General features: G+C 45.0%; 42 pseudogenes; all 42 read left to right on the plus strand.

The window, feature by feature from the left end:
* The first annotated feature begins 667 nt into the window (after window positions 1–667).
* Window positions 668–786, plus strand: LOC140087473 (5S ribosomal RNA; annotated as a pseudogene).
* A 70-nt stretch (window positions 787–856) lies between these two features.
* LOC140084701 (5S ribosomal RNA) lies at window positions 857–975 on the plus strand (annotated as a pseudogene).
* A 1393-nt stretch (window positions 976–2368) lies between these two features.
* On the plus strand, window positions 2369–2487 carry LOC140079064 (5S ribosomal RNA; annotated as a pseudogene).
* Window positions 2488–3123: 636 nt separating this feature from the next.
* Window positions 3124–3242, plus strand: LOC140079065 (5S ribosomal RNA; annotated as a pseudogene).
* A 1203-nt stretch (window positions 3243–4445) lies between these two features.
* On the plus strand, window positions 4446–4564 carry LOC140078409 (5S ribosomal RNA; annotated as a pseudogene).
* Window positions 4565–5389: 825 nt separating this feature from the next.
* Window positions 5390–5508, plus strand: LOC140087474 (5S ribosomal RNA; annotated as a pseudogene).
* A 70-nt stretch (window positions 5509–5578) lies between these two features.
* Window positions 5579–5697, plus strand: LOC140090611 (5S ribosomal RNA; annotated as a pseudogene).
* A 1014-nt stretch (window positions 5698–6711) lies between these two features.
* LOC140094538 (5S ribosomal RNA) lies at window positions 6712–6830 on the plus strand (annotated as a pseudogene).
* A 70-nt stretch (window positions 6831–6900) lies between these two features.
* On the plus strand, window positions 6901–7019 carry LOC140094834 (5S ribosomal RNA; annotated as a pseudogene).
* Window positions 7020–7088: 69 nt separating this feature from the next.
* LOC140094836 (5S ribosomal RNA) lies at window positions 7089–7207 on the plus strand (annotated as a pseudogene).
* Window positions 7208–7464: 257 nt separating this feature from the next.
* LOC140079066 (5S ribosomal RNA) lies at window positions 7465–7583 on the plus strand (annotated as a pseudogene).
* A 2147-nt stretch (window positions 7584–9730) lies between these two features.
* LOC140097348 (5S ribosomal RNA) lies at window positions 9731–9849 on the plus strand (annotated as a pseudogene).
* A 634-nt stretch (window positions 9850–10483) lies between these two features.
* LOC140097350 (5S ribosomal RNA) lies at window positions 10484–10602 on the plus strand (annotated as a pseudogene).
* A 442-nt stretch (window positions 10603–11044) lies between these two features.
* Window positions 11045–11163, plus strand: LOC140091047 (5S ribosomal RNA; annotated as a pseudogene).
* Window positions 11164–12178: 1015 nt separating this feature from the next.
* LOC140094837 (5S ribosomal RNA) lies at window positions 12179–12297 on the plus strand (annotated as a pseudogene).
* A 69-nt stretch (window positions 12298–12366) lies between these two features.
* LOC140097351 (5S ribosomal RNA) lies at window positions 12367–12485 on the plus strand (annotated as a pseudogene).
* Window positions 12486–12931: 446 nt separating this feature from the next.
* On the plus strand, window positions 12932–13050 carry LOC140091059 (5S ribosomal RNA; annotated as a pseudogene).
* A 259-nt stretch (window positions 13051–13309) lies between these two features.
* On the plus strand, window positions 13310–13428 carry LOC140091071 (5S ribosomal RNA; annotated as a pseudogene).
* A 69-nt stretch (window positions 13429–13497) lies between these two features.
* LOC140086362 (5S ribosomal RNA) lies at window positions 13498–13616 on the plus strand (annotated as a pseudogene).
* Window positions 13617–14631: 1015 nt separating this feature from the next.
* On the plus strand, window positions 14632–14750 carry LOC140091339 (5S ribosomal RNA; annotated as a pseudogene).
* A 70-nt stretch (window positions 14751–14820) lies between these two features.
* On the plus strand, window positions 14821–14939 carry LOC140083697 (5S ribosomal RNA; annotated as a pseudogene).
* An 825-nt stretch (window positions 14940–15764) lies between these two features.
* LOC140082611 (5S ribosomal RNA) lies at window positions 15765–15883 on the plus strand (annotated as a pseudogene).
* A 70-nt stretch (window positions 15884–15953) lies between these two features.
* LOC140093666 (5S ribosomal RNA) lies at window positions 15954–16072 on the plus strand (annotated as a pseudogene).
* Window positions 16073–17276: 1204 nt separating this feature from the next.
* On the plus strand, window positions 17277–17395 carry LOC140098078 (5S ribosomal RNA; annotated as a pseudogene).
* A 70-nt stretch (window positions 17396–17465) lies between these two features.
* On the plus strand, window positions 17466–17584 carry LOC140092217 (5S ribosomal RNA; annotated as a pseudogene).
* A 447-nt stretch (window positions 17585–18031) lies between these two features.
* LOC140082612 (5S ribosomal RNA) lies at window positions 18032–18150 on the plus strand (annotated as a pseudogene).
* Window positions 18151–18220: 70 nt separating this feature from the next.
* LOC140098201 (5S ribosomal RNA) lies at window positions 18221–18339 on the plus strand (annotated as a pseudogene).
* Window positions 18340–20296: 1957 nt separating this feature from the next.
* On the plus strand, window positions 20297–20415 carry LOC140082614 (5S ribosomal RNA; annotated as a pseudogene).
* Window positions 20416–20485: 70 nt separating this feature from the next.
* On the plus strand, window positions 20486–20604 carry LOC140093669 (5S ribosomal RNA; annotated as a pseudogene).
* Window positions 20605–21619: 1015 nt separating this feature from the next.
* On the plus strand, window positions 21620–21738 carry LOC140082615 (5S ribosomal RNA; annotated as a pseudogene).
* A 70-nt stretch (window positions 21739–21808) lies between these two features.
* On the plus strand, window positions 21809–21927 carry LOC140078506 (5S ribosomal RNA; annotated as a pseudogene).
* Window positions 21928–22563: 636 nt separating this feature from the next.
* LOC140079067 (5S ribosomal RNA) lies at window positions 22564–22682 on the plus strand (annotated as a pseudogene).
* Window positions 22683–22752: 70 nt separating this feature from the next.
* On the plus strand, window positions 22753–22871 carry LOC140079068 (5S ribosomal RNA; annotated as a pseudogene).
* A 447-nt stretch (window positions 22872–23318) lies between these two features.
* On the plus strand, window positions 23319–23437 carry LOC140096477 (5S ribosomal RNA; annotated as a pseudogene).
* A 70-nt stretch (window positions 23438–23507) lies between these two features.
* On the plus strand, window positions 23508–23626 carry LOC140086170 (5S ribosomal RNA; annotated as a pseudogene).
* A 447-nt stretch (window positions 23627–24073) lies between these two features.
* On the plus strand, window positions 24074–24192 carry LOC140097830 (5S ribosomal RNA; annotated as a pseudogene).
* A 259-nt stretch (window positions 24193–24451) lies between these two features.
* Window positions 24452–24570, plus strand: LOC140091084 (5S ribosomal RNA; annotated as a pseudogene).
* A 70-nt stretch (window positions 24571–24640) lies between these two features.
* On the plus strand, window positions 24641–24759 carry LOC140092710 (5S ribosomal RNA; annotated as a pseudogene).
* Window positions 24760–25017: 258 nt separating this feature from the next.
* Window positions 25018–25136, plus strand: LOC140091096 (5S ribosomal RNA; annotated as a pseudogene).
* Window positions 25137–25206: 70 nt separating this feature from the next.
* On the plus strand, window positions 25207–25325 carry LOC140079069 (5S ribosomal RNA; annotated as a pseudogene).
* Window positions 25326–27284: 1959 nt separating this feature from the next.
* Window positions 27285–27403, plus strand: LOC140081987 (5S ribosomal RNA; annotated as a pseudogene).
* Window positions 27404–27473: 70 nt separating this feature from the next.
* On the plus strand, window positions 27474–27592 carry LOC140092711 (5S ribosomal RNA; annotated as a pseudogene).
* Window positions 27593–27975: the final 383 nt, after the last annotated feature.

The following is a 27975-nucleotide window of genomic DNA, read 5'->3' on the forward strand; positions in this document are numbered from 1 at the left end:
ACTGGCTTGGAATCCCAAGTTCTGGTGACCTTTTTGAACCTGAAAATTGTGTTAGTTTCTCTATGAGATAGCAAAAGAAGGTTCAAATTGAACAGCTGCTGTCAACGGCCATTCTAAGCTGAATGTGCCTGCTCTTGTCAGATTGCAGCAGCAATGCAGCTTAAGGCTTGGCAAGTACCAGCATGGGAGACTGGCTTGGAATCCCAAGTTCTGGTGACCTTTTTGAACCTGAAAATTGTGTTAGTTTCTATATAAGATAGTAGAAGAAGGTTCAAATTGAACAATTGCTGTCAACGGCCATTCTAAGCTGAATGTGCCTGCTCTCGCCAGATCGCAGCAGCAATGCAGCTTAAGGCTTGGCAAGTACCAGCATGGGATACTGGCTGGGAATCCCAAGTTCCGTTGCCCTTTTTGAACCTGAAAATTGTGTTAGTTTCTCTATGAGATAGTAATAGAAGGTTCAAACTGAACAGCTGCTGTCAACGGCCATTCTAAGCTGAATGTGCGTGCTCTTGTCAGATCACAGCAGCGATGCAGCTTAAGGCTTGGCAAGTACCAGCATGGGAGACTGGCTGGGAATCCCAAGTTCTGGTGACTTTTTTGAACCTGAAAATTGTGTTAGTTTCTCAATGAGATAGTAAAAGAAGGTTCAAATTGAACAGCTGCTGTCAACGGCCATTCTAAGCTAAATGTGCCTGCTCTCGTCAGATCGCAGCAGCAATGCAGCTTAAGGCTTGGCAAGTACCAGCATGGGAGACTGGCTGGGAATCCCAAGTTCCGTTGACCTTTTTGAACCTGAAAATTGTGTTAGTTTCTCTATGAGATAGTAAAAGAAGGTTCAAATTGAACAGCTGCTGTCAACGGCTATTCTAAGCTGAATGTGCCTGCTCTCGTCAGATCGCAGCAGCAATGCAGCTTAAGGCTTGGCAAGTACCAGCATGGGAGACTGGCTGGGAATCCCAAGTTCTGTTGACCTTTTTGAACCTGAAAATTGTGTTAGTTTCTCTATGAGATAGCAAAAGAAGGTTCAAATTGAACAGCTGCTGTCAATGGCCATTCTAAGCTGAATGTGCCAGCTCTCGTCAGATCGCAGCAGCAATGCAGCTTAAGGCTTGGCAAGTACCAGCATGGGAGACTGGCTGGGAATCCCAAGTTCCGTTGCCCTTTTTGAACCTGAAAATTGTGTTAGTTTCTCTATGAGATAGTAAAAGAAGGTTCAAATTGAACAGCTGCTGTCAACGGCCATTCTAAGCTGAATGTGTGTGCTCTTGTGAGATCGCAGCAGCGATGCAGCTTAAGGCTTGGCAAGTACCAGCATGGGAGACTGGCTTGGAATCCCAAGTTCTGGTGACCTTTTTGAACCTGAAAATTGTGCTAGTTTCTCTATGAGATAGCAAAAGAAGGTTCAAATTGAACAGCTGCTGTCAACGGCCATTCTAAGCTGAATGTGCCTGCTCTTGTCAGATTGCAGCAGCAATGCAGCTTAAGGCTTGGCAAGTACCAGCATGGGAGACTGGCTTGGAATCCCAAGTTCTGGTGACCTTTTTGAACCTTAAAATTGTGTTAGATTCTATATAAGATAGTAGAAGAAGGTTCAAATTGAACAACTGCTGTCAATGGCCATTCTAAGCTGAATGTGCCTGCTCTTGCCAGATCGCAGCAGCAATGCAGCTTAAGGCTTGGCAAGTACCAGCATGGGAGACTGGCTGGGAATCCCAAGTTCTGTTGCCCTTTTTGAACCTGAAAATTGTGTTAGTTTCTCTATGAGATAGTAAAAGAACTTTCAAATTGAACAGCTGCTGTCAACGGCCATTCTAAGCTGAATGTGCCTGCTCTTGTCAGATTGCAGCAGCAATGCAGCTTAAGGCTTGGCAAGTACCAGCATAGAAGACTGGCTTGGAATCCCAAGTTCTGGTGACCTTTTTGAACCTGAAAATTGTGTTATTTTCTATATAAGATAGTAGAAGAAGGTTCAAATTGAACAACTGCTGTCAATGGCCATTCTAAGCTGAATGTGCCTGCTCTTGCCAGATCGCAGCAGCAATGCAGCTTAAGGCTTGGCAAGTACCAGCATGGGAGACTGGCTGGGAATCCCAAGTTCTGTTGCCCTTTTTGAACCTGAAAATTGTGTTAGTTTCTCTATGAGATAGTAAAAGAACTTTCAAATTGAACAGCTGCTGTCAACGGCCATTCTAAGCTGAATGTGCGTGCTCTTGTCAGATCGCAGCAGCGATGCAGCTTAAGGCTTGGCAAGTACCAGCATGGGAGACTGGCTTGGAATCCCAAGTTCCGTTGACCTTTTTGAACCTGAAAATTGTGTTAGTTTCTCTATGAGATAGTAAAAGAAGGTTCAAATTGAACAGCTGCTGTCAACGGCCATTCTAAGCTGAATGTGCCTGCTCTCGTCAGATCGCAGCAGCAATGCAGCTTAAGGCTTGGCAAGTACCAGCATGGGAGACTGGCTGGGAATCCCAAGTTCTGTTGACCTTTTTGAACCTGAAAATGTGTTAGTTTCTCTATGAGATAGTAAAAGAAGGTTCAAATTGAACAGCTGCTGTCAACGGCCATTCTAAGCTGAATGTGCGTGCTCTTGTCAGATCGCAGCAGCGATGCAGCTTAAGGCTTGGCAAGTACCAGCATGGGAGACTGGCTTGGAATCCCAAGTTCTGGTGACCTTTTTGAACCTGAAAATTGTGTTAGTTTCTCTATGAGATAGCAAAAGAAGGTTCAAATTGAACAGCTGCTGTCAACGGCCATTCTAAGCTGAATGTGCCTGCTCTTGTCAGATTGCAGCAGCAATGCAGCTTAAGGCTTGGCAAGTACCAGCATGGGAGACTGGCTTGGAATCCCAAGTTCTGGTGACCTTTTTGAACCTGAAAATTGTGTTAGTTTCTCTATGAGATAGCAAAAGAAGGTTCAAATTGAACAGCTGCTGTCAATGGCCATTCTAAGCTGAATGTGCCAGCTCTCGTCAGATCGCAGCAGCAATGCAGCTTAAGGCTTGGCAAGTACCAGCATGGGAGACTGGCTGGGAATCCCAAGTTCCGTTGCCCTTTTTCAACCTGAAAATTGTGTTAGTTTCTCTATGAGATAGTAAAAGAAGGTTCAAATTGAACAGCTGCTGTCAACGGCCATTCTAAGCTGAATGTGCCTGCTCTCGTCAGATCGCAGCAGCAATGCAGCTTAAGGCTTGGCAAGTACCAGCATGGGAGACTGGCTGGGAATCCCAAGTTCTGTTGACCTTTTTGAACCTGAAAATGTGTTAGTTTCTCTATGAGATAGTAAAAGAAGGTTCAAATTGAACAGCTGCTGTCAACGGCCATTCTAAGCTGAATGTGCGTGCTCTTGTCAGATCGCAGCAGCGATGCAGCTTAAGGCTTGGCAAGTACCAGCATGGGAGACTGGCTTGGAATCCCAAGTTCTGGTGACCTTTTTGAACCTGAAAATCGTGTTATTTTCTATATAAGATAGTAGAAGAAGGTTCAAATTGAACAACTGCTGTCAATGGCCATTCTAAGCTGAATGTGCCTGCTCTTGTCAGATTGCAGCAGCAATGCAGCTTAAGGCTTGGCAAGTACCAGCATGGGAGACTGGCTTGGAATCCCAAGTTCTGGTGACCTTTTTGAACCTGAAAATTGTGTTAGTTTCTATATAAGATAGTAGAAGAAGGTTCAAATTGAACAACTGCTGTCAATAACCATTCTAAGCTGAATGTGCCTGCTCTAGCCAGATCGCAGCAGCAATGCAGCTTAAGGCTTGGCAAGTACCAGCATGGGAGACTGGCTGGGAATCCCAAGTTCTGTTGCCCTTTTTGAACCTGAAAATTGTGTTAGTTTCTCTATGAGATAGTAAAAGAACTTTCAAATTGAACAGCTGCTGTCAACGGCCATTCTAAGCTGAATGTGCGTGCTCTTGTCAGATCGCAGCAGCGATGCAGCTTAAGGCTTGGCAAGTACCAGCATGGGAGACTGGCTGGGAATCCCAAGTTCCGTTGCCCTTTTTGAACCTGAAAATTGTGTTAGTTTCTCTATGAGATAGTAAAAGAAGGTTCAAATTGAACAGCTGCTGTCAACGGCCATTCTAAGCTGAATGTGCGTGCTCTTGTCAGATCACAGCAGCGATGCAGCTTAAGGCTTGGCAAGTACCAGCATGGGAGACTGGCTGGGAATCCCAAGTTCTGGTGACTTTTTTGAACCTGAAAATTGTGTTAGTTTCTCTATGAGATAGTAAAAGAAGGTTCAAATTGAACAGCTGCTGTCAACGGCCATTCTAAGCTGAATGTGCCTGCTCTTGTCAGATTGCAGCAGCAATGCAGCTTAAGGCTTGGCAAGTACCAGCATGGGAGACTGGCTTGGAATCCCAAGTTCTGGTGACCTTTTTGAACCTGAAAATTGTGTTATTTTCTATATAAGATAGTAGAAGAAGGTTCAAATTGAACAGCTGCTGTCAACGGCCATTCTAAGCTGAATGTGCCTGCTCTCGTCAGATCGCAGCAGCAATGCAGCTTAAGGCTTGGCAAGTACCAGCATGGGAGACTGGCTGGGAATTCCAAGTTCTGTTGACCTTTTTGAACCTGAAAATGTGTTAGTTTCTCTATGAGATAGTAAAAGAAGGTTCAAATTGAACAGCTGCTGTCAACGGCCATTCTAAGCTGAATGTGCGTGCTCTTGTCAGATCGCAGCAGCGATGCAGCTTAAGGCTTGGCAAGTACCAGCATGGGAGACTGGCTTGGAATCCCAAGTTCTGGTGACCTTTTTGAACCTGAAAATTGTGTTAGTTTCTCTATGAGATAGCAAAAGAAGGTTCAAATTGAACAGCTGCTGTCAACGGCCATTCTAAGCTGAATGTGCCTGCTCTTGTCAGATTGCAGCAGCAATGCAGCTTAAGGCTTGGCAAGTACCAGCATGGGAGACTGGCTTGGAATCCCAAGTTCTGGTGACCTTTTTGAACCTGAAAATTGTGTTAGTTTCTATATAAGATAGTAGAAGAAGGTTCAAATTGAACAATTGCTGTCAACGGCCATTCTAAGCTGAATGTGCCTGCTCTCGCCAGATCGCAGCAGCAATGCAGCTTAAGGCTTGGCAAGTACCAGCATGGGAGACTGGCTGGGAATCCCAAGTTCCGTTGCCCTTTTTGAACCTGAAAATTGTGTTAGTTTCTCTATGAGATAGTAATAGAAGGTTCAAACTGAACAGCTGCTGTCAACGGCCATTCTAAGCTGAATGTGCGTGCTCTTGTCAGATCACAGCAGCGATGCAGCTTAAGGCTTGGCAAGTACCAGCATGGGAGACTGGCTGGGAATCCCAAGTTCTGGTGACTTTTTTGAACCTGAAAATTGTGTTAGTTTCTCAATGAGATAGTAAAAGAAGGTTCAAATTGAACAGCTGCTGTCAACGGCCATTCTAAGCTAAATGTGCCTGCTCTCGTCAGATCGCAGCAGCAATGCAGCTTAAGGCTTGGCAAGTACCAGCATGGGAGACTGGCTGGGAATCCCAAGTTCCGTTGACCTTTTTGAACCTGAAAATTGTGTTAGTTTCTCTATGAGATAGTAAAAGAAGGTTCAAATTGAACAGCTGCTCTCAACGGCCATTCTAAGCTGAATGTGCCTGCTCTCGTCAGATCGCAGCAGCAATGCAGCTTAAGGCTTGGCAAGTACCAGCATGGGAGACTGGCTGGGAATCCCAAGTTCTGTTGACCTTTTTGAACCTGAAAATGTGTTAGTTTCTCTATGAGATAGTAAAAGAAGGTTCAAATTGAACAGCTGCTGTCAACGGCCATTCTAAGCTGAATGTGCGTGCTCTTGTGAGATCGCAGCAGCGATGCAGCTTAAGGCTTGGCAAGTACCAGCATGGGAGACTGGCTTGGAATCCCAAGTTCTGGTGACCTTTTTGAACCTGAAAATTGTGTTAGTTTCTCTATGAGATAGCAAAAGAAGGTTCAAATTGAACAGCTGCTGTCAACGGCCATTCTAAGCTGAATGTGCCTGCTCTTGTCAGATTGCAGCAGCAATGCAGCTTAAGGCTTGGCAAGTACAAGCATGGGAGACTGGCTTGGAATCCCAAGTTCTGGTGACCTTTTTGAACCTTAAAATTGTGTTAGATTCTATATAAGATAGTAGAAGAAGGTTCAAATTGAACAACTGCTGTCAATGGCCATTCTAAGCTGAATGTGCCTGCTCTTGCCAGATCGCAGCAGCAATGCAGCTTAAGGCTTGGCAAGTACCAGCATGGGAGACTGGCTGGGAATCCCAAGTTCTGTTGCCCTTTTTGAACCTGAAAATTGTGTTAGTTTCTCTATGAGATAGTAAAAGAACTTTCAAATTGAACAGCTGCTGTCAACGGCCATTCTAAGCTGAATGTGCCTGCTCTTGTCAGATTGCAGCAGCAATGCAGCTTAAGGCTTGGCAAGTACCAGCATGGGAGACTGGCTTGGAATCCCAAGTTCTGGTGACCTTTTTGAACCTGAAAATTGTGTTATTTTCTATATAAGATAGTAGAAGAAGGTTCAAATTGAACAACTGCTGTCAATGGCCATTCTAAGCTGAATGTGCCTGCTCTTGCCAGATCGCAGCAGCAATGCAGCTTAAGGCTTGGCAAGTACCAGCATGGGAGACTGGCTGGGAATCCCAAGTTCTGTTGCCCTTTTTGAACCTGAAAATTGTGTTAGTTTCTCTATGAGATAGTAAAAGAACTTTCAAATTGAACAGCTGCTGTCAACGGCCATTCTAAGCTGAATGTGCGTGCTCTTGTCAGATCGCAGCAGTGATGCAGCTTAAGGCTTGGCAAGTACCAGCATGGGAGACTGGCTGGGAATCCCAAGTTCCGTTGACCTTTTTGAACCTGAAAATTGTGTTAGTTTCTCTATGACATAGTAAAAGAAGGTTCAAATTGAACAGCTGCTGTCAACGGCAATTCTAAGCTGAATGTGCCTGCTCTCGTCAGATTGCAGCAGCAATGCAGCTTAAGGCTTGGCAAGTACCAGCATGGGAGACTGGCTGGGAATCCCAAGTTCTGTTGACCTTTTTGAACCTGAAAATGTGTTAGTTTCTCTATGAGATAGTAAAAGAAGGTTCAAATTGAACAGCTGCTGTCAACGGCAATTCTAAGCTGAATGTGCCTGCTCTCGTCAGATTGCAGCAGCAATGCAGCTTAAGGCTTGGCAAGTACCAGCATGGGAGACTGGCTGGGAATCCCAAGTTCTGTTGACCTTTTTGAACCTGAAAATGTGTTAGTTTCTCTATGAGATAGTAAAAGAAGGTTCAAATTGAACAGCTGCTGTCAACGGCAATTCTAAGCTGAATGTGCCTGCTCTTGTCAGATTGCAGCAGCAATGCAGCTTAAGGCTTGGCAAGTACCAGCATGGGAGACTGGCTGGGAATCCCAAGTTCTGTTGACCATTTTGAACCTGAAAATGTGTTAGTTTCTCTATGAGATAGTAAAAGAAGGTTCAATTTGAACAGCTGCTGTCAACGGCCATTCTAAGCTGAATGTGCCTGCTCTCGTCAGATCGCAGCAGCAATGCAGCTTAAGGCTTGGCAAGTACCAGCATGGGAGACTGGCTGGGAATCCCAAGTTCTGTTGACCTTTTTGAACCTGAAAATGTGTTAGTTTCTCTATGAGATAGTAAAAGAAGGTTCAAATTGAACAGCTGCTGTCAACGGCCATTCTAAGCTGAATGTGCCTGCTCTTGTCAGATTGCAGCAGCAATGCAGCTTAAGGCTTGGCAAGTACCAGCATGGGAGACTGGCTTGGAATCCCAAGTTCTGGTGACCTTTTTGAACCTGAAAATTGTGTTAGTTTCTATATAAGATAGTAGAAGAAGGTTCAAATTGAACAACTGCTGTCAATGGCCATTCTAAGCTGAATGTGCCTGCTCTCGCCAGATCGCAGCAGCAATGCAGCTTAAGGCTTGGCAAGTACCAGCATGGGAGACTGGCTGGGAATCCCAAGTTCCGTTGCCCTTTTTGAACCTGAAAATTGTGTTAGTTTCTCTATGAGATAGTAAAAGAACTTTCAAATTGAACAGCTGCTGTCAACGGCCATTCTAAGCTGAATGTGCGTGCTCTTGTCAGATCGCAGCAGCGATGCAGCTTAAGGCTTGTCAAGTACCAGCATGGGAGACTGGCTTGGAATCCCAAGTTCTGGTGACCTTTTTGAACCTGAAAATTGTGTTAGTTTCTCTATGAGATAGCAAAAGAAGGTTCAAATTGAACAGCTGCTGTCAACGGCCATTCTAAGCTGAATGTGCCTGCTCTTGTCAGATTGCAGCAGCAATGCAGCTTAAGGCTTGGCAAGTACCAGCATGGGAGACTGGCTTGGAATCCCAAGTTCTGGTGACCTTTTTGAACCTGAAAATTGTGTTAGTTTCTATATAAGATAGTAGAAGAAGGTTCAAATTGAACAACTGCTGTCAATGGCCATTCTAAGCTGAATGTGCCTGCTCTCGCCAGATCGCAGCAGCAATGCAGCTTAAGGCTTGGCAAGTACCAGCATGGGAGACTGGCTGGGAATCCCAAGTTCCGTTGCCCTTTTTGAACCTGAAAATTGTGTTAGTTTCTCTATGAGATAGTAAAAGAACTTTCAAATTGAACAGCTGCTGTCAACGGCCATTCTAAGCTGAATGTGCGTGCTCTTGTCAGATCGCAGCAGCGATGCAGCTTAAGGCTTGGCAAGTACCAGCATGGGAGACTGGCTTGGAATCCCAAGTTCTGGTGACCTTTTTGAACCTGAAAATTGTGTTAGTTTCTCTATGAGATAGCAAAAGAAGGTTCAAATTGAACAGCTGCTGTCAACGGCCATTCTAAGCTGAATGTGCCTGCTCTTGTCAGATTGCAGCAGCAATGCAGCTTAAGGCTTGGCAAGTACCAGCATGGGAGACTGGCTTGGAATCCCAAGTTCTGGTGACCTTTTTGAACCTGAAAATTGTGTTAGTTTCTATATGAGATAGTAGAAGAAGGTTCAAATTGAACAACTGCTATCAATGGCCATTCTAAGCTGAATGTGTGTGCTCTTGTCAGATCGCAGCAGCGATGCAGCTTAAGGCTTGGCAAGTACCAGCTTGGGAGACTGGCTGGGAATCCCAAGTTCTGTTGACCTTTTTGAACCTGAAAATTGTGTTAGTTTCTCTATGAGATAGTAAAAGAAGGTTCAAATTGAACAGCTGCTGTCAATGGCCATTCTAAGCTGTATGTGCCTGCTCTCGTCAGATCGCAGCAGCGATGCAGCTTAAGGCTTGGCAAGTACCAGCATGGGAGACTGGCTGGGAATCCCAAGTTCTGGTGACCTTTTTGAACCTGAAAATTGTGTTAATTTCTTTATGAGATAGTAGAAGAAGGTTCAAATTGAACAACTGCTGTCAACGGCCATTCTAAGCTGAATGTGTGTGCTCTTTTCAGATCGCAGCAGCGATGCAGCTTAAGGCTTGGCAAGTACCAGCATGGGAGACTGGCTGGGAATCCCAAGTTCTGTTGACCTTTTTGAACCTGAAAATTGTGTTAGTTTCTCTATGAGATAGTAAAAGAAGGTTCAAATTGAACAGCTGCTGTCAAAGGCCATTCTAAGCTGAATGTGCCTGCTGTCGTCAGATTGCAGCAGCAATGCAGCTTAAGGCTTGGCAAGTACCAGCATGGGAGACTGGCTGGGAATCCCAAGTTCTGTTGACCTTTTTGAACCTGAAAATGTGTTAGTTTCTCTATGAGATAGTAGAAGAAGGTTCAAATTGAACAGCTGCTGTCAACGGCAATTCTAAGCTGAATTTGCCTGCTCTCGTCAGATCGCAGCAGCAATGCAACTTAAGGCTTGGCAAGTACCAGCATGGGAGACTGGCTGGGAATTCCAAGTTCCGTTGACCTTTTTGAACCTGAAAATTGTGTTAGTTTCTCTATGAGATAGTAAAAGAAGGTTCAAATTGAACAGCTGCTGTCAACGGCAATTCTAAGCTGAATGTGCCTGCTCTCGTCAGATTGCAGCAGCAATGCAGTTTAAGGCTTGGCAAGTACCAGCATGGGAGACTGCCTGGGAATCCTAAGTTCTGTAGACCTTTTTGAACCTGAAAATGTGTTAGTTTCTCTATGAGATAGTAAAAGAAGGTTCAAATTGAACAGCTGCTGTCAACGGCCATTCTAAGCTGAATTTGCCTGCTCTCGTCAGATCGCAGCAGCAATGCAACGTAAGGCTTGGCAAGTACCAGCATGGGAGACTGGCTGGGAATTCCAAGTTCTGTAGACCTTTTTGAACCTGAAAATGTGTTAGTTTCTCTATGAGATAGTAAAAGAAGGTTCAAATTGAACAGCTGCTGTCAAAGGCCATTCTAAGCTGAATGTGCCTGCTCTCGTCAGATTGCAGCAGCAATGCAGCTTAAGGCTTGGCAAGTACCAGCATGGGAGACTGGCTGGGAATCCCAAGTTCTGTTGACCTTTTTGAACCTGAAAATGTGTTAGTTTCTCTATGAGATAGTAGAAGAAGGTTCAAATTGAACAGCTGCTGTCAACGGCAATTCTAAGCTGAATTTGCCTGCTCTCGTCAGATCGCAGCAGCAATGCAACTTAAGGCTTGGCAAGTACCAGCATGGGAGACTGGCTGGGAATTCCAAGTTCCGTTGACCTTTTTGAACCTGAAAATTGTGTTAGTTTCTCTATGAGATAGTAAAAGAAGGTTCAAATTGAACAGCTGCTGTCAACGGCAATTCTAAGCTGAATGTGCCTGCTCTCGTCAGATTGCAGCAGCAATGCAGTTTAAGGCTTGGCAAGTACCAGCATGGGAGACTGCCTGGGAATCCTAAGTTCTGTAGACCTTTTTGAACCTGAAAATGTGTTAGTTTATGAGATAGTAAAAGAAGGTTCAAATTGAACAGCTGCTGTCAACGGCCATTCTAAGCTGAATTTGCCTGCTCTCGTCAGATCGCAGCAGCAATGCAACGTAAGGCTTGGCAAGTACCAGCATGGGAGACTGGCTGGGAATTCCAAGTTCTGTAGACCTTTTTGAACCTGAAAATGTGTTAGTTTCTCTATGAGATAGTAAAAGAAGGTTCAAATTGAACAGCTGCTGTCAACGGCCATTCTAAGCTGAATGTGCCTGCTCTCGTCAGATCGCAGCAGCAATGCAGCTTAAGGCTTGGCAAGTACCAGCATGGGAGACTGGCTGGGAATCCCAAGTTCCGTTGACCTTTTTGAACCTGAAAAATGTGTTAGTTTCTCTAAGAGATAGTAAAAGAAGGTTCAAATTGAACAGCTGCTGTCAACGGCCATTCTAAGCTGAATGTGCGTGCTCTTGTCAGATCGCAGCAGCGATGCAGCTTAAGGCTTGGCAAGTACCAGCATGGGAGACTGGCTTGGAATCCCAAGTTCTGCTGACCTTTTTGAACCTGAAAATTGTGTTAGTTTCTCTATGAGATAGCAAAAGAAGGTTCAAATTGAACAGCTGCTGTCAACGGCCATTCTAAGCTGAATGTGCCTGCTCTTGTCAGATTGCAGCAGCAATGCAGCTTAAGGCTTGGCAAGTACCAGCATGGGAGACTGGCTTGGAATCCCAAGTTCTGGTGACCTTTTTGAACCTGAAAATTGTGTTAGTTTCTATATGAGATAGTAGAAGAAGGTTCAAATTGAACAACTGCTATCAATGGCCATTCTAAGCTGAATGTGTGTGCTCTTGTCAGATCGCAGCAGCGATGCAGCTTAAGGCTTGGCAAGTACCAGCTTGGGAGACTGGCTGGGAATCCCAAGTTCTGTTGACCTTTTTGAACCTGAAAATTGTGTTAGTTTCTCTATGAGATAGTAAAAGAAGGTTCAAATTGAACAGCTGCTGTCAATGGCCATTCTAAGCTGAATGTGCCTGCTCTCGTCAGATCGCAGCAGCGATGCAGCTTAAGGCTTGGCAAGTACCAGCATGGGAGACTGGCTGGGAATCCCAAGTTCTGGTGACCTTTTTGAACCTGAAAATTGTGTTAATTTCTTTATGAGATAGTAGAAGAAGGTTCAAATTGAACAACTGCTGTCAACGGCCATTCTAAGCTGAATGTGTGTGCTCTTTTCAGATCGCAGCAGCGATGCAGCTTAAGGCTTGGCAAGTACCAGCATGGGAGACTGGCTGGGAATCCCAAGTTCTGTTGACCTTTTTGAACCTGAAAATTGTGTTAGTTTCTCTATGAGATAGTAAAAGAAGGTTCAAATTGAACAGCTGCTGTCAACGGCAATTCTAAGCTGAATGTGCCTGCTCTCGTCAGATTGCAGCAGCAATGCAGCTTAAGGCTTGGCAAGTACCAGCATGGGAGACTGGCTGGGAATCCCAAGTTCTGTTGACCTTTTTGAACCTGAAAATGTGTTAGTTTCTCTATGAGATAGTAGAAGAAGGTTCAAATTGAACAGCTGCTGTCAACGGCAATTCTAAGCTGAATTTGCCTGCTCTCGTCAGATCGCAGCAGCAATGCAACTTAAGGCTTGGCAAGTACCAGCATGGGAGACTGGCTGGGAATTCCAAGTTCCGTTGACCTTTTTGAACCTGAAAATTGTGTTAGTTTCTCTATGAGATAGTAAAAGAAGGTTCAAATTGAACAGCTGCTGTCAACGGCAATTCTAAGCTGAATGTGCCTGCTCTCGTCAGATTGCAGCAGCAATGCAGTTTAAGGCTTGGCAAGTACCAGCATGGGAGACTGCCTGGGAATCCTAAGTTCTGTAGACCTTTTTGAACCTGAAAATGTGTTAGTTTCTCTATGAGATAGTAAAAGAAGGTTCAAATTGAACAGCTGCTGTCAACGGCCATTCTAAGCTGAATTTGCCTGCTCTCGTCAGATCGCAGCAGCAATGCAACGTAAGGCTTGGCAAGTACCAGCATGGGAGACTGGCTGGGAATTCCAAGTTCTGTAGACCTTTTTGAACCTGAAAATGTGTTAGTTTCTCTATGAGATAGTAAAAGAAGGTTCAAATTGAACAGCTGCTGTCAACGGCCATTCTAAGCTGAATGTGCCTGCTCTCGTCAGATCGCAGCAGCAATGCAGCTTAAGGCTTGGCAAGTACCAGCATGGGAGACTGGCTGGGAATCCCAAGTTCCGTTGACCTTTTTGAACCTGAAAATTGTGTTAGTTTCTCTAAGAGATAGTAAAAGAAGGTTCAAATTGAACAGCTGCTGTCAACGGCCATTCTAAGCTGAATGTGCGTGCTCTTGTCAGATCGCAGCAGCGATGCAGCTTAAGGCTTGGCAAGTACCAGCATGGGAGACTGACTGGGAATCCCAAATTCTGGTGACTTTTTTGAACCTGAAAATTGTGTTAGTTTCTCTATGAGATAGTAAAAGAAGGTTCAAATTGAACAGCTGCTGTCAACGGCCATTCTAAGCTGAATGTGCCTGCTCTCGTCAGATCGCAGCAGCAATGCAGCTTAAGGCTTGGCAAGTACCAGCATGGGAGACTGGCTGGGAATCCCAAGTTCCGTTGACCTTTTTGAACCTGAAAATTGTTTAGTTTCTCTATGAGATAGTAAAAGAAGGTTCAAATTGAACAGCTGCTGTCAACGGCCATTCTAAGCTGAATGTGCCTGCTCTCGTCAGATCGCAGCAGTAATGCAGCTTAAGGCTTGGCAAGTACCAGCATGGGAGACTGGCTGGGAATCCCAAGTTCTGTTGACCTTTTTGAACCTGAAAATTGTGTTAGTTTCTCTATGAGATAGTAGAAGAAGGTTCAAATTGAACAACTGCTGTCAACGGCCATTCTAAGCTGAATGTGTGTGCTCTTTTCAGATCGCAGCAGCGATGCAGCTTAAGGCTTGGCAAGTACCAGCATGGGAGACTGGCTGGGAATCCCAAGTTCTGTTGACCTTTTTGAACCTGAAAATTGTGTTAGTTTCTCTATGAGATAGTAAAAGAAGGTTCAAATTGAACAGCTGCTGTCAACGGCAATTCTAAGCTGAATGTGCCTGCTCTCGTCAGATTGCAGCAGCAATGCAGCTTAAGGCTTGGCAAGTACCAGCATGGGAGACTGGCTGGGAATCCCAAGTTCTGGTGACCTTATTGAACCTGAAAATTGTGTTAGTTTCTCTATGAGATAGTAGAAGAAGGTTCAAATTGAACAACTGCTGTCAATGGCCATTCTAAGCTGAATGTGCCTGCTCTCGCCAGATCGCAGCAGCAATGCAGCTTAAGGCTTGGCAAGTACCAGCATGGGAGACTGGCTGGGAATCCCAAGTTCTGGTGACCTTTTTGAACCTGAAAATTGTGTTAGTTTCTATATAAGATAGTAGAAGAAGGTTCAAATTGAACAACTGCTGTCAATGGCCATTCTAAGCTGAATGTGCCTGCTCTCGCCAGATCGCAGCAGCAATGCAGCTTAAGGCTTGGCAAGTACCAGCATGGGAGACTGGCTGGGAATCCCAAGTTCCGTTGGCATTTTTGAACCTGAAAATTGTGTTAGTTTCTCTATGAGATAGTAAAAGAAGGTTCAAATTGAACAGCTGCTATCAACGGCCATTCTAAGCTGAATGTGCATGCTCTTGTCAGATCGCAGCAGCGATGCAGCTTAAGGCTTGGCAAGTACCAGCATGGGAGACTGGCTTGGAATCCCAAGTTCTGGTGACCTTTTTGAACCTGAAAATTGTGTTAGTTTCTATATGAGATAGTAGAAGAAGGTTCAAATTGAACAACTGCTGTCAATGGCCATTCTAAGCTGAATGTGTCTGCTCTCGTCAGATCGCAGCAGCAATGCAGCTTAAGGCTTGGCAAGTACCAGCATGGGAGACTGGCTGGGAATCCCAAGTTCCGTTGACCTTTTTGAACCTGAAAATTATGTTAGTTTCTCTATGAGATAGTAAAAGAAGGTTCAAATTGAACCGCTGCTGTCAATGGCCATTCTAAGCTGAATGTGCCTGCTCTCGTCAGATCGCAGCAGCAATGCAGCTTAAGGCTTGGCAAGTACCAGCATGGGAGACTGGCTGGGAATCCCAAGTTCTGTTGACCTTTTTGAACCTGAAAATGTGTTAGTTTCTCTATGAGATAGTAAAAGAAGGTTCAAATTGAACAGCTGCTGTCAACGGCCATTCTAAGCTGAATGTGCGTACTCTTGTCAGATCGCAGCAGCGATGCAGCTTAAGGCTTGGCAAGTACCAGCATGGGAGACTGGCTTGGAATCCCAAGTTCTGGTGACCTTTTTGAACCTGAAAATTGTGTTAGTTTCTCTATGAGATAGCAAAAGAAGGTTCAAATTGAACAGCTGCTGTCAACGGCCATTCTAAGCTGAATGTGCCTGCTCTTGTCAGATTGCAGCAGCAATGCAGCTTAAGGCTTGGCAAGTACCAGCATGGGAGACTGGCTTGGAATCCCAAGTTCTGGTGACTTTTTTGAACCTGAAAATTGTGTTAGTTTCTATATAAGATAGTAGAAGAAGGTTCAAATTGAACAACTGCTGTCAATGGCCATTCTAAGCTGAATGTGCCTGCTCTAGCCAGATCGCAGCAGCAATGCAGCTTAAGGCTTGGCAAGTACCAGCATGGGAGACTGGCTGGGAATCCCAAGTTCCGTTGCCCTTTTTGAACCTGAAAATTGTGTTAGTTTCTCTATGAGATAGTAAAAGAACTTTCAAATTGAACAGCTGCTGTCAACGGCCATTCTAAGCTGAATGTGCGTGCTCTTGTCAGATCGCAGCAGCGATGCAGCTTAAGGCTTGGCAAGTACCAGCATGGGAGACTGGCTTGGAATCCCAAGTTCTGGTGACCTTTTTGAACCTGAAAATTGTGTTAGTTTCTATATGAGATAGTAGAAGAAGGTTCAAATTGAACAACTGCTGTCAATGGCCATTCTAAGCTGAATGTGCCTGCTCTCGTCAGATCGCAGCAGCAATGCAGCTTAAGGCTTGGCAAGTACCAGCATGGGAGACTGGCTGGGAATCCCAAGTTCCGTTGACCTTTTTGAACCTGAAAATTGTGTTAGTTTCTCTATGAGATAGCAAAAGAAGGTTCAAATTGAACAGCTGCTGTCAACGGCCATTCTAAGCTGAATGTGCCTGCTCTCATCAGATCGAAGCAGCAATGCAGCTTAAGGCTTGGCAAGTACCAGCATGGGAGACTGGCTGGGAATCCCAAGTTCTGTTGACCTTTATGAACCTGAAAATTGTGCTAGTTTCTCTATGAGATAGTAAAAGAAGGTTCAAATTGAACAGCTGCTGTCAACGGCCATTCTAAGCTGAATGTGCGTGCTCTTGTCAGATCGCAGCAGCGATGCAGCTTAAGGCTTGGCAAGTTCCAGCATGGGAGACTGGCTGGGAATCCCAAGTTCTGTTGACCTTTTTGAACTTGAAAATTGTTTTAGTTTCTCTATGAGATAGTAAAAGAAGGTTCAATTTGAAAAGCTGCTGTCAACGGCCATTCTAAGCTGAATGTGTGTGCTCTTGTCAGATCGCAGCAGCAATGCAGCTTAAGGCTTGGCAAGTACCAGCATGGGAGACTGGCTGGGAATCCCAAGTTCCGTTGACCTTTTTGAACCTGAAAATTGTGTTAGTTTCTCTATGAGATAGTAAAAGAAGGTTCAAATTGAACAGCTGCTGTCAACGGCAATTCTAAGCTGAATGTGCGTGCTCTTGTCAGATCGCAGCAGCGATGCAGCTTAAGGCTTGGCAAATACCAGCATGGGAGACTGGCTGGGAATTCCAAGTTCTGGTGACTTTTTTGAACCTGAAAATTGTGTTAGTTTCTATATAAGATAGTAGAAGAAGGTTCAAATTGAACAACTGCTGTCAATGGCCATTCTAAGCTGAATGTGCCTGCTCTCGCCAGATCGCAGCAGCAATGCAGCTTAAGGCTTGGCAAGTACCAGCATGGGAGACTGGCTGGGAATCCCAAGTTCCGTTGCCCTTTTTGAACCTGAAAATTGTGTTAGTTTCTCTATGAGATAGTAAAAGAAGGTTCAAATTGAACAGCTGCTGTCAACGGCCATTCTAAGCTGAATGTGCGTGCTCTTGTCAGATCGCAGCAGCGATGCAGCTTAAGGCTTGGCAAGTTCCAGCATGGGAGACTGGCTGGGAATCCCAAGTTCTGTTGATGTTTTTGAACTTGAAAATTGTTTTGGTTTCTCTATGAGATAGTAAAAGAAGGTTCAAATTGAACAGCTTCTGTCAACGGCCATTCTAAGCTGAATGTGCGTGCTCTTGTCAAATCGCAGCAGCGATGCAGCTTAAGGCTTGGCAAGTACCAGCATGGGAGACTGGCTGGGAATCCCAAGTTCTGGTGTCTTTTTTGAACCTGAAAATTGTGTTAGTTTCTCTATGAGATAGTAAAAGAAGGTTCAAATTGAACAGCTGCTGTCAACGGCCATTCTAAGCTGAATGTGCCTGCTCTTGTCAGATCGCAGCAGCAATGCAGCTTAAGCCTTGGCAAGTACCAGCATGGGAGACTGGCTGGGAATCCCAAGTTCCGTTGACCTTTTTGAACCTTAAAATTGTGTTAGTTTCTCTATGAGATAGTAAAAGAAGGTTCAAATTGGACAGCTGCTGTCAACGGCCATTCTAAGCTGAATGTGCCTGCTCTCGTCAGATCGCAGCAGCAATGCAGCTTAAGCCTTGGCAAGTACCAGCATGGGAGACTGGCTGGGAATCCCAAGTTCTGTTGACCTTTTTGAACCTGAAAATGTGTTAGTTTCTCTATGAGATAGTAAAAGAAGGTTCAAATTGAACAGCTGCTGTCAACGGCCATTCTAAGCTGAATGTGCGTGCTCTTGTCAGATCGCAGCAGCGATGCAGCTTAAGGCTTGGCAAGTACCAGCATGGGAGACTGGCTGGGAATCCCAAGTTCCGTTGCCCTTTCTGAACCTGAAAATTGTGTTAGTTTCTGTATGAGATAGTAAAAGAAGGTTCAAATTGAAAAGCTGCTGTCAACGGCAATTCTAAGCTGAATGTGCGTGCTCTTGTCAGATCGCAGCAGCGATGCAGCTTAAGGCTTGGCAAGTACCAGCATGGGAGACTGGCTTGGAATCCCAAGTTCTGGTGACCTTTTTGAACCTGAAAATTGTGTTAGTTTCTATATGAGATAGTAGAAGAAGGTTCAAATTGAACAACTGCTGTCAATGGCCATTCTAAGCTGAATGTGCCTGCTCTCGTCAGATCGCAGCAGCAATGCAGCTTAAGGCTTGGCAAGTACCAGCATGGGAGACTGGCTGGGAATCCCAAGTTCCGTTGACCTTTTTGAACCTGAAAATTGTGTTAGTTTCTCTATGAGATAGTAAAAGAAGGTTCAAATTGAACAGCTGCTGTCAACGGCCATTCTAAGCTGAATGTGCCTGCTCTCGTCAGATCGCAGCAGCAATGCAGCTTAAGGCTTGGCAAGTACCAGCATGGGAGACTGGCTAGGAATCCCAATTTCTGTTGACCTTTTTGAACCTGAAAATGTGTTAGTTTCTCTATGAGATAGTAAAAGAAGGTTCAAATTGAACAGCTGCTGTCAACGGCCATTCTAAGCTGAATGTGCGTGCTCTTGTCAGATCGCAGCAGCGATGCAGCTTAAGGCTTGTCAAGTACCAGCATGGGAGACTGGCTGGGAATCCCAAGTTCTGGTGACCTTTTTGAACCTGAAAATTGTGTTAGTTTCTCTATGAGATAGCAAAAGAAGGTTCAAATTGAACAGCTGCTGTCAACGGCCATTCTAAGCTGAATGTGCCTGCTCTTGTCAGATTGCAGCAGCAATGCAGCTTAAGGCTTGGCAAGTACCAGCATGGGAGACTGGCTTGGAATCCCAAGTTCTGGTGACCTTTTTGAACCTGAAAATTGTGTTAGTTTCTATATAAGATAGTAGAAGAAGGTTCAAATTGAACAACTGCTGTCAATGGCCAATCTAAGCTGAATGTGCCTGCTCTAGCCAGATCGCAGCAGCAATGCAGCTTAAGGCTTGGCAAGTACCAGCATGGGAGACTGGCTAGGAATCCCAAGTTCTGTTGACCTTTTTGAACCTGAAAATGTGTTAGTTTCTCTATGAGATAGTAAAAGAAGGTTCAAATTGAACAGCTGCTGTCAACGGCCATTCTAAGCTGAATGTGCGTGCTCTTGTCAGATCGCAGCAGCGATGCAGCTTAAGGCTTGGCAAGTACCAGCATGGGAGACTTGCTTGGAATCCCAAGTTCTGGTGACCTTTTTGAACCTGAAAATTGTGTTAGTTTCTCTATGAGATAGCAAAAGAAGGTTCAAATTGAACAGCTGCTGTCAACGGCCATTCTAAGCTGAATGTGCCTGCTCTTGTCAGATTGCAGCAGCAATGCAGCTTAAGGCTTGGCAAGTACCAGCATGGGAGACTGGCTTGGAATCCCAAGTTCTGGTGACCTTTTTGAACCTGAAAATTGTGTTAGTTTCTATATAAGATAGTAGAAGAAGGTTCAAATTGAACAACTGCTGTCAATGGCCAATCTAAGCTGAATGTGCCTGCTCTAGCCAGATCGCAGCAGCAATGCAGCTTAAGGCTTGGCAAGTACCAGCATGGGAGACTGGCTAGGAATCCCAAGTTCTGTTGACCTTTTTGAACCTGAAAATGTGTTAGTTTCTCTATGAGATAGTAAAAGAAGGTTCAAATTGAACAGCTGCTGTCAACGGCCATTCTAAGCTGAATGTGCGTGCTCTTGTCAGATCGCAGCAGCGATGCAGCTTAAGGCTTGGCAAGTACCAGCATGGGAGACTTGCTTGGAATCCCAAGTTCTGGTGACCTTTTTGAACCTGAAAATTGTGTTAGTTTCTCTATGAGATAGCAAAAGAAGGTTCAAATTGAACAGCTGCTGTCAACGGCCATTCTAAGCTGAATGTGCCTGCTCTTGTCAGATTGCAGCAGCAATGCAGCTTAAGGCTTGGCAAGTACCAGCATGGGAGACTGGCTTGGAATCCCAAGTTCTGGTGACCTTTTTGAACCTGAAAATTGTGTTAGTTTCTATATAAGATAGTAGAAGAAGGTTCAAATTGAACAACTGCTGTCAATGGCCATTCTAAGCTGAATGTGCCTGCTCTAGCCAGATCGCAGCAGCAATGCAGCTTAAGGCTTGGCAAGTACCAGCATGGGAGACTGGCTGGGAATCCCAAGTTCCGTTGCCCTTTTTGAACCTGAAAATTGTGTTAGTTTCTTTATGAGATAGTAAAAGAACTTTCAAATTGAACAGCTGCTGTCAACGGCCATTCTAAGCTGAATGTGCGTGCTCTTGTCAGATCGCAGCAGCGATGCAGCTTAAGGCTTGGCAAGTACCAGCATGGGAGACTGGCTTGGAATCCCAAGTTCTGGTGACCTTTATGAACCTGAAAATTGTGTTAGTTTCTATATGAGGTAGTAGAAGAAGGTTCGAATTGACCAACTGCTGTCAATGGCCATTCTAAGCTGAATGTGCCTGCTCTCGTCAGATCGCAGCAGCAATGCAGCTTAAGGCTTGGCAAGTACCAGCATGGGAGACTGGCTGGGAATCCCAAGTTCCGTTGACCTTTTTGAACCTGAAAATTGTGTTAGTTTCTCTATGAGATAGCAAAAGAAGGTTCAAATTGAACAGCTGCTGTCAACGGCCATTCTAAGCTGAATGTGCCTGCTCTCATCAGATCGAAGCAGCAATGCAGCTTAAGGCTTGGCAAGTACCAGCATGGGAGACTGGCTGGGAATCCCAAGTTCTGTTGACCTTTATGAACCTAAAAATTGTGCTAGTTTCTCTATGAGATAGTAAAAGAAGGTTCAAATTGAACAGCTGATGTCAACGGCCAATCTAAGCTGAATGTGCGTGCTCTTGTCAGATCGCAGCAGCGATGCAGCTTAAGGCTTGGCAAGTTCCAGCATGGGAGACTGGCTGGGAATCCCAAGTTCTGTTGACCTTTTTGAACTTGAAAATTGTTTTAGTTTCTCTATGAGATAGTAAAAGAAGGTTCAATTTGAAATGCTGCTGTCAACGGCCATTCTAAGCTGAATGTGTGTGCTCTTGTCAGATCGCAGCAGCAATGCAGCTTAAGGCTTGGCAAGTACCAGCATGGGAGACTGGCTGGGAATCCCAAGTTCCGTTGACCTTTTTGAACCTGAAAATTGTGTTAGTTTCTCTATGAGATAGTAAAAGAAGGTTCAAATTGAACAGCTGCTGTCAACGGCCATTCTAAGCTGAATGTGCGGGCTCTTGTCAGATCGCAGCAGCGATGCAGCTTAAGGCTTGGCAAATACCAGCATGGGAGACTGGCTGGGTATCCCAAGTTCTGGTGACTTTTTTGAACCTGAAAACTGTGTTAGTTTCTCTATGAGATAGTAGAAGAAGGTTCAAATTGAACAACTGCTGTCAACGGCCATTCTAAGCTGAATGTGTGTGCTCTTGTCAGATTGTAGCAGCGATGCAGCTTAAGGCTTGGCAAGTACCAGCATGGGAGACTGGCTGGGAATCCCAAGTTCTGTTGACCTTTTTGAACCTGAAAATTGTGTTAGTTTCTCTATGAGATAGTAAAAGAAGGTTCAAATTGAACAGCTGCTGTCAACGGCCATTCTAAGCTGAATGTGCGTGCTCTTGTCAGATCGCAGCAGCGATGCAGCTTAAGGCTTGGCAAGTACCAGCATGGGAGACTGGCTTGGAATCCCAAGTTCTGGTGACCTTTTTGAACCTGAAAATTGTGTTAGTTTCTATATGAGATAGTAGAAGAAGGTTCAAATTGAACAACTGATGTCAATGGCCATTCTAAGCTGAATGTGCCTGCTCTCGTCAGATCGCAGCAGCAATGCAGCTTAAGGCTTGGCAAGTACCAGCATGGGAGACTGGCTGGGAATCCCAAGTTCCGTTGACCTTTTTGAACCTGAAAATTGTGTTAGTTTCTCTATGAGATAGTAAAAGAAGGTTCAAATTGAACAGCTGCTGTCAACGGCCATTCTAAGCTGAATGTGCCTGCTCTCGTCAGATCGCAGCAGCGATGCAGCTTAAGGCTTGGCAAGTACCAGCATGGGAGACTGGCTGGGAATCCCAAGTTCTGTTGACCTTTTTGAACCTGAAAATGTGTTAGTTTCTCTATGAGATAGTAAAAGAAGGTTCAATTTGAACAGCTGCTGTCAACGGCCATTCTAAGCTGAATGTGCGTGCTCTTGTCAGATCGCAGCAGCGATGCAGCTTAAGGCTTGGCAAATACCAGCATGGGAGACTGGCTTGGAATCCCAAGTTCTGGTGACCTTTTTGAACCTAAAAATTGTGTTAGTTTCTCTATGAGATAGCAAAAGAAGGTTCAAATTGAACAGCTGCTGTCAACGGCCATTCTAAGCTGAATGTGCGTGCTCTTGTCAGATCGCAGCAGCGATGCAGCTTAAGGCTTGGCAAGTTCCAGCATGGGAGACTGGCTGGGAATCCCAAGTTCTGTTGATGTTTTTGAACTTGAAAATTGTTTTGGTTTCTCTATGAGATAGTAAAAGAAGGTTCAAATTGAACAGCTTCTGTCAACGGCCATTCTAAGCTGAATGTGCGTGCTCTTGTCAGATCGCAGCAGCGATGCAGCTTAAGGCTTGGCAAGTACCAGCATGGGAGACTGGCTGAGAATCCCAAGTTCTGGTGACTTTTTTGAACCTGAAAATTGTGTTAGTTTCTCTATGAGATAATAAAAGAAGGTTCAAATTGAACAGCTGCTGTCAACGGCCATTCTAAGCTGAATGTGCCTGCTCTCGTCAGATCGCAGCAGCAATGCAGCTTAAGGCTTGGCAAGTACCAGCATGGGAGACTGGCTGGGAATCCCAAGTTCTGTTGACCTTTTTGAACCTGAAAATTGTGTTAGTTTCTCTATGAGATAGTAAAAGAAGGTTCAAATTGGACAGCTGCTGTCAACGGCCATTCTAAGCTGAATGTGCCTGCTCTCGTCAGATCGCAGCAGCAATGCAGCTTAAGGCTTGGCAAGTACCAGCATGGGAGACTGGCTGGGAATCCCAAGTTCTGTTGACCTTTTTGAACCTGAAAATGTGTTAGTTTCTCTATGAGATAGTAAAAGAAGGTTCAAATTGAACAGCTGCTGTCAACAGCCAATCTAAGCTGAATGTGCGTGCTCTTGTCAGATCGCAGCAGCGATGCAGCTTAAGGCTTGGCAAGTACCAGCATGGGAGACTGGCTGGGAATCCCAAGTTCCGTTGACCTTTTTGAACCTGAAAATTGTGTTAGTTTCTGTATGAGATAGTAAAAGAAGGTTCAAATTGAAAAGCTGCTGTCAACGTCAATTCTAAGCTGAATGTGCGTGCTCTTCTCAGATCGCAGCAGTGATGCAGCTTAAGGCTTGGCAAGTACCAGCATGGGAGACTGGCTGGGAATCCCAAGTTCTGGTGACCTTTTTGAACCTGAAAATTGTGTTAGTTTCTCTATGAGATAGTAGAAGAAGGTTCAAATTGAACAACTGCTGTCAATGGCCATTCTAAGCTGAATGTGCCTGCTCTCGCCAGATCGCAGCAGCAATGCAGCTTAAGACTTGGCAAGTACCAGCATGGGAGACTGGCTGGGAATCCCAAGTTCCGTTGACCTTTTTGAACCTGAAAATTGTGTTAGTTTCTCTATGAGATAGTAAAAGAAGGTTCAAATTGAACAGCTGCTGTCAACGGCCATTCTAAGCTGAATGTGCCTGCTCTCGTCAGATCGCAGCAGCAATGCAGCTTAAGGCTTGGCAAGTACCAGCATGGGAGACTGGCTAGGAATCCCAAGTTCTGTTGACCATTTTGAACCTGAAAATGTGTTAGTTTCTCTATGAGATAGTAAAAGAAGGTTCAAATTGAACAGCTGCTGTCAACGGCCATTCTAAGCTGAATGTGCCTGCTCTCGTCAGATCGCAGCAGCAATGCAGCTTAAGGCTTGGCAAGTACCAGCATGGGAGACTGGCTGGGAATCCCAAGTTCTGGTGACCTTTTTGAACCTGAAAATTGTGTTAGTTTCTCTATGAGATAGCAAAAGAAGGTTCAAATTGAACAGCTGCTGTCAACGGCCATTCTAAGCTGAATGTGCCTGCTCTCGTCAGATCGCAGCAGCAATGCAGCTTAAGGCTTGGCAAGTTCCAGCATGGGAGACTGGCTGGGAATCCCAAGTTCTGTTGACGTTTTTGAACTTGAAAATTGTTTTAGTTTCTCTATGAGATAGTAAAAGAAGGTTCAATTTGAAATGCTGCTGTCAACAGCCATTCTAAGCTGAATGTGCCTGCTCTTGTCAGATCGCAGCAGCAATGCAGCTTAAGGCTTGGCAAGTACCAGCATGGGAGACTGGCTGGGAATCCCAAGTTCCGTTGACCTTTTTGAACCTGAAAATTGTGTTAGTTTCTCTATGAGATAGTAAAAGAAGGTTCAAATTGAACAGCTGCTGTCAACGGCCATTCTAAGCTGAATGTGCGTGCTCTTATCAGATCGCAGCAGCGATGCAGCTTAAGGCTTGGCAAGTACCAGCATGGGAGACTGGCTGGGAATCCCAAGTTCTGGTGACTTTTTTGAACCTGAAAATTGTGTTAGTTTCTCTATGAGATAGTAAAAGAAGGTTCAAATTGAACAGCTGCTGTCAACGGCCATTCTAAGCTGAATGTGCCTGCTCTCGTCAGATCGCAGCAGCAATGCAGCTTAAGGCTTGGCAAGTACCAGCATGGGAGACTGGCTGGGAATCCCAAGTTCCGTTGACCTTTTTGAACCTGAAAATTGTGTTAGTTTCTCTATGAGATAGTAAAAGAAGGTTCAAATTGAACAGCTGCTGTCAATGGCCATTCTAAGCTGAATGTGCCTGCTCTTGTCAGATCGCAGCAGCAATGCAGCTTAAGGCTTGGCAAGTACCAGCATGGGAGACTGGCTGGGAATCCCAAGTTCCGTTGACCTTTTTGAACCTGAAAATTGTGTTAGTTTCTCAAGAGATAGTAAAAGAAGGTTCAAATTGAACAGCTTCAGTCAACGGCCATTCTAAGCTGAATGTGCGTGCTCTTGTCAGATCGCAGCAGCGATGCAGCTTAAGGCTTGGCAAGTACCAGCATGGGAGACTGGCTGGGAATCCCAAGTTGTGGTGACTTTTTTGAACCTGAAAATTGTGTTAGTTTCTCTATGAGATAGTAAAAGAAGGTTCAAATTGAACAGCTGCTGTCAACGGCCATTCTAAGCTGAATGTGCCTGCTCTCGTCAGATCGCAGCAGCAATGCAGCTTAAGGCTTGGCAAGTACCAGCATGGGAGACTGGCTGGGAATCCCAAGTTCCGTTGACCTTTTTGAACCTGAAAATTGTGTTAGTTTCTCTATGAGATAGTAAAAGAAGGTTCAAATTGGACAGCTGCTGTCAACGGCCATTCTAAGCTGAATGTGCCTGCTCTCGTCAGATCGCAGCAGCAATGCAGCTTAAGGCTTGGCAAGTACCAGCATGGGAGACTGGCTGGGAATCCCAAGTTCTGTTGACCTTTTTGAACCTGAAAATGTGTTAGTTTCTCTATGAGATAGTAAAAGAAGGTTCAAATTGAACAGCTGCTGTCAACGGCCATTCTAAGCTGAATGTGCGTGCTCTTGTCAGATCGCAGCAGCGAAGCAGCTTAAGGCTTGGCAAGTACCAGCATGGGAGACTGGCTTGGAATCCCAAGTTCTGGTGACCTTTTTGAACCTGAAAATTGTGTTAGTTTCTCTATGAGATAGCAAAAGAAGGTTCAAATTGAACAGCTGCTGTCAACGGCCATTCTTAGCTGAATGTGCCTGCTCTTGTCAGATTGCAGCAGCAATGCAGCTTAAGGCTTGGCAAGTACCAGCAAGGGAGACTGGCTTGGAATCCCAAGTTCTGGTGACCTTTTTGAACCTGAAAATTGTGTTAGTTTCTATATAAGATAGTAGAAGAAGGTTCAAATTGAACCACTGCTGTCAACGGCCATTCTAAGCTGCATGTGCCTGCTCTCGCCAGATCGCAGCAGCAATGCAGCATAAGGCTTGGCAAGTACCAGCATGGGAGACTGGCTGGGAATCCCAAGTTCCGTTGCCCTTTTTGAACCTGAAAATTGTGTTAGTTTCTCTATGAGATAGTAAAAGAAGGTTCAAATTGAACAGCTGCTGTCAACGGCCATTCTAAGCTGAATGTGCGTGCTCTTGTCAGATCGCAGCAGCGATGCAGCTTAAGGCTTGGCAAGTACCAGCATGGGAGACTGGCTTGGAATCCCAAGCTCTGGTGCCCTTTTTGAACCTGAAAATTGTGTTAGTTTCTCTATGAGATAGCAAAAGAAGGTTCAAATTGAACAGCTGCTGTCAACGGCCATTCTAAGCTGAATGTGCCTGCTCTTGTCAGATTGCAGCAGCAATGCAGCTTAAGGCTTGGCAAGTACCAGCATGGGAGACTGGCTTGGAATCCCAAGTTCTGGTGACCTTTTTGAACCTGAAAATTGTGTTAGTTTCTATATAAGATAGTAGAAGAAGGTTCAAATTGAACAACTGCTGTCAATGGCCATTCTAAGCTGAATGTGCCTGCTCTCGCCAGATCGCAGCAGCAATGCAGCTTAAGGCTTGGCAAGTACCAGCATGGGAGACTGGCTGGGAATCCCAAGTTCCGTTGCCCTTTTTGAACCTGAAAGTTGTGTTAGTTTCTCTATGAGATAGTAAAAGAAGGTTCAAATTGAACAGCTGCTGTCAACAGCCATTCTAAGCTGAATGTGCGTGCTCTTGTCAGATCGCAGCAGCGATGCAGCTTAAGGCTTGGCAAGTACCAGCATGGGAGACTGGCTTGGAATCCCAAGTTCTGGTGACCTTTTTGAACCTGAAAATTGTGTTTGTTTCTCTATGAGATAGCAAAAGAAGGTTCAAATTGAACAGCTGCTGTCAACGGCCATTCTAAGCTGAATGTGCCTGCTCTTGTCAGATTGCAGCAGCAATGCAGCTTAAGGCTTGGCAAGTACCAGCATGGGAGACTGGCTTGGAATCCCAAGTTCTGGTGACCTTTTTGAACCTGAAAATTGTGTTAGTTTCTATATAAGATAGTAGAAGAAGGTTCAAATTGAACAACTGCTGTCAATGGCCATTCTAAGCTGAATGTGCCTGCTCTCGCCAGATCGCAGCAGCAATGCAGCTTAAGGCTTGGCAAGTACCAGCATGGGAGACTGGCTGGGAATCCCAAGTTCCGTTGCCCTTTTTGAACCTGAAAATTGTGTTAGTTTCTCTATGAGATAGTAAAAGAAGGTTCAAATTGAGCAGCTGCTGTCAACGGCCATTCTAAGCTGAATGTGCGTGCTCTTGTCAGATCGCAGCAGCGATGCAGCTTAAGGCTTGGCAAGTACCAGCATGGGAGACTGGCTGGGAATCCCAAGTTCTGGTGACTTTTTTGAACCTGAAAATTGTGTTAGTTTCTCTATGAGATAGTAAAAGAAGGTTCAAATTGAACAGCTGCTGTCAACGGCCATTCTAAGCTGAATGTGCCTGCTCTCGTCAGATCGCAGCAGCAATGCAGCTTAGGGCTTGGCAAGTACCAGCATGGGAGACTGGCTGGGAATCCCAAGTTCCGTTGACCTTTTTGAACCTGAAAATTGTGTTAGTTTCTCTATGAGATAGTAAAAGAAGGTTCAAATTGAACAGCAGCTGTCAATGGCCATTCTAAGCTGAATGTGCCTGCTCTTGTCAGATCGCAGCAGCAATGCAGCTTAAGGCTTGGCAAGTACCAGCATGGGAGACTGGCTGGGAATCCCAAGTTCCGTTGACCTTTTTGAACCTGAAAATTGTGTTAGTTTCTCTATGAGATAGTAAAAGAAGGTTCAAATTGAACAGCTGCTGTCAACGGCCATTCTAAGCTGAATGTGCGTGCTCTTGTCAGATCGCAGCAGCGTAGCAGCTTAAGGCTTGGCAAGTACCAGCATGGGAGACTGGCTTGGAATCCCAAGCTCTGGTGACCTTTTTGAACCTGAAAATTGTGTTAGTTTCTCTATGAGATAGCAAAAGAAGGTTCAAATTGAACAGCTGCTGTCAACGGCCATTCTAAGCTGAATGTGCCTGCTCTTGTCAGATTGCAGCAGCAATGCAGCTTAAGGCTTGGCAAGTACCAGCATGGGAGACTGGCTTGGAATCCCAAGTTCTGGTGACCTTTTT

This window comes from Engystomops pustulosus, chromosome 9 (assembly GCF_040894005.1).
Source record: "Engystomops pustulosus chromosome 9, aEngPut4.maternal, whole genome shotgun sequence".
In the NCBI taxonomy this organism is placed as follows: Eukaryota; Metazoa; Chordata; class Amphibia; order Anura; family Leptodactylidae; genus Engystomops; species Engystomops pustulosus.